The sequence below is a fragment of the Triticum dicoccoides genome, chromosome 5A (genome assembly GCF_002162155.2).
Source record: "Triticum dicoccoides isolate Atlit2015 ecotype Zavitan chromosome 5A, WEW_v2.0, whole genome shotgun sequence".
Taxonomy (NCBI): Eukaryota; Viridiplantae; Streptophyta; class Magnoliopsida; order Poales; family Poaceae; genus Triticum; species Triticum dicoccoides.
In genome coordinates this window covers 82,125,113-82,127,263 of record NC_041388.1, presented here as the reverse complement: position 1 = coordinate 82,127,263, position 2,151 = coordinate 82,125,113, and the positions used below count along the sequence as shown (strand labels likewise).

The following is a 2,151-nucleotide window of genomic DNA, read 5'->3' as shown; positions in this document are numbered from 1 at the left end:
CGCGCGCGCCCCCTCGTGTGGCACAGTCACGTGTAGGGTTTTACTATTATAGAATAGTCTCACGCGTAAATGAAACTGAAATGTATTGCTGCATTGTAGGTATGATGATCCAACATTGTAGCCAAGTTTATCTTGGGGCTGGTTGTTGACTTATTATTAGCAACCGTATTTGCCTTAAAAACAGCTTTTTTCATGCCATCAGAACTTATCACGTAATCTCGAGGCTGTTCGTGTAGGAAATATACTTCCATCTACTGTTTAGGTGCTAGTCTGGTGATAACCTCACACAATGAAGAAAGGAAGAGGATGCAAGCAAGAAAAAAGAGTGGAAATGGCATACCTGTCTAGGCCAATAGCACCAGAGCCTCCATCCATGGCGCCTGCCACTCCCAACTCTTTCGCTACCAGAGCGAGTGATGACGATGACTTGAATTATCTGATCCAAGGAGGAGGTGCTTAATGTTGCCCGGACCTCGATGGATCTGGTGGTGGAGAAGGACAGACATGACAAAGGTGGGGGATCTAGCAAGGAGGAGCACGTTCTTTATCGGAAGCCTTAGTTGCCATCTGGCTAGTAGGACCAATTCCAGCTCACCTACAAAATGTGCCAAGACTTCAAATCCAAAAGTTCCACCTTCCTTGAAAATCAACTTTGGAATCTAAGATTTGAACTTTACAAGAGTTAAAAGCAAAAGTTCTAATCACGAGCTCTGGTTGTTGTATGCCAAGCTCAGAAGAGCTTGGGACAATGGCACTTAGCACCTTAGGAACACCAGACGCACCCACTCTTTCTTGATTGCTCCTTGTTATCTGCCTGAAGTCATGATAAGCACACCCAATTGATCATCCTCCCCATGATGGTGACGGAGGCAGAGCAGACTGAGGAACTGCCTCTACCCTCCTCCAATCAACTCGGTCTTGTTTCTTTCTCCTAGATCAAGGTATTTGTTATTCTTCGTCTAATCAACGCGGTCTTATTGGTACCTAGTTTACTATTCTAGATCTTCATCTAGCTGTTCTCTTTATTTTGCTACTCCTTCCTAAACATTCCTCTAATCGACTCGATCTTGTTGCTTTGTTCTAGATCAAGGTATTGGTTATTCTTCCTCTTCTATCCTAGGTAGCAGCAGGAGGAGGTGACGAGTAGAATAGTACTCCCTCTGTAAAGAATTATAAGAGTGTTTAGATCACTAAAGTAGTGATCTAAATGCTCTTATATTTATTTACGGAGGGAGTAGCAGAGAATAGCTAGATCAGATCTATAGTAAAACAGAGAAAGGAGATGGGAAACTAACCGGGAGGTGGATTCAGCCATCACAGCACGCCATCCTAGATCTGATTCTTGGGTGGGCCACAAAGGTGCTTTACCGGTAGCGAGTTCTTCTGATCTGGATAAAGCAATAAGACCAAATCAATTAGAGAAAGGATTAGCAAATCAAAGAGAACAACTAGATCGAGATCTAGAGTAGTAAACAGATACCTTTATCTAGAACATAGCAATAAGACCGAGTCAATTAGAGGAGTAATAGCCGATACCTTGATCTAGAACAAAGCAACAAGACCGAGTCGATTAGAGGAAGGAGTAGCAAATAAAAGGTAACAGCTAGATCGAGATCTAGAGTAGTAAAATAGATACCTTGATCTAGATCAAAGCAATAAGACCCGAGTCGATTAGAGGAAGAATAGCCGATACCTTGATCTAGAACAAAGCACCAAGACTGAGTCAGATTAGAGGAAGGAGTAGCCAAAAAAAGAGAGAACAACTAGGTTGAGATCTAGTCTAGAGACTTGAGTAGTAAAATAGAGGAGATGGGAAACTAACTGGGAGCTGGATTCAACCCTCAGCACGCCATCGCCATCCCCGCCTAGATCTGCTTCTTGGGTGGGCCACAAAGGTGCTTTACTGGTAGCGAGTTCTTCCGATCAAGAACAAAGCAATAAGGCAAAATCGATCAGAGGAAGGATTAGCAAAACAAAGAAAACAACTAGATCGAGATCAGTTGTAAAACAGATACCCTGATCTAGAACAAAGCAACACGACTGAGTCACAACCCGACATCGCTATCCCCGCCTAGATCTGCTTCCTAGGCGGGTACAGAGCCTTTACCGATAGCGAGTTCTTCCGATCTAGAACAAAGCAACACGACATAG

The 2,151-nt window shown here is 43.5% G+C and overlaps 1 protein-coding gene and 1 long non-coding RNA gene across 2 annotated transcripts in view; one reads left to right on the top strand and one right to left on the bottom strand.

Moving 5' to 3' along the window:
- LOC119299509 (nucleobase-ascorbate transporter 3-like) overlaps positions 1 to 2,151 on the top strand; it is an 8,329-nt gene that overhangs the window by 3,494 nt on the left and 2,684 nt on the right. The window lies entirely within an intron of this gene.
- LOC119299511 overlaps positions 1 to 2,151 on the bottom strand; it is a 13,615-nt gene that overhangs the window by 10,995 nt on the left and 469 nt on the right. The window contains exons 2-4 of the long non-coding RNA XR_005146209.1: positions 2,016 to 2,127; positions 1,296 to 1,916; positions 341 to 595 (exon numbers count right to left, since the gene is read on the bottom strand). This is a non-coding gene — a long non-coding RNA (uncharacterized LOC119299511). The remainder of the gene's footprint in view (positions 1 to 340; positions 596 to 1,295; positions 1,917 to 2,015; positions 2,128 to 2,151) is intronic.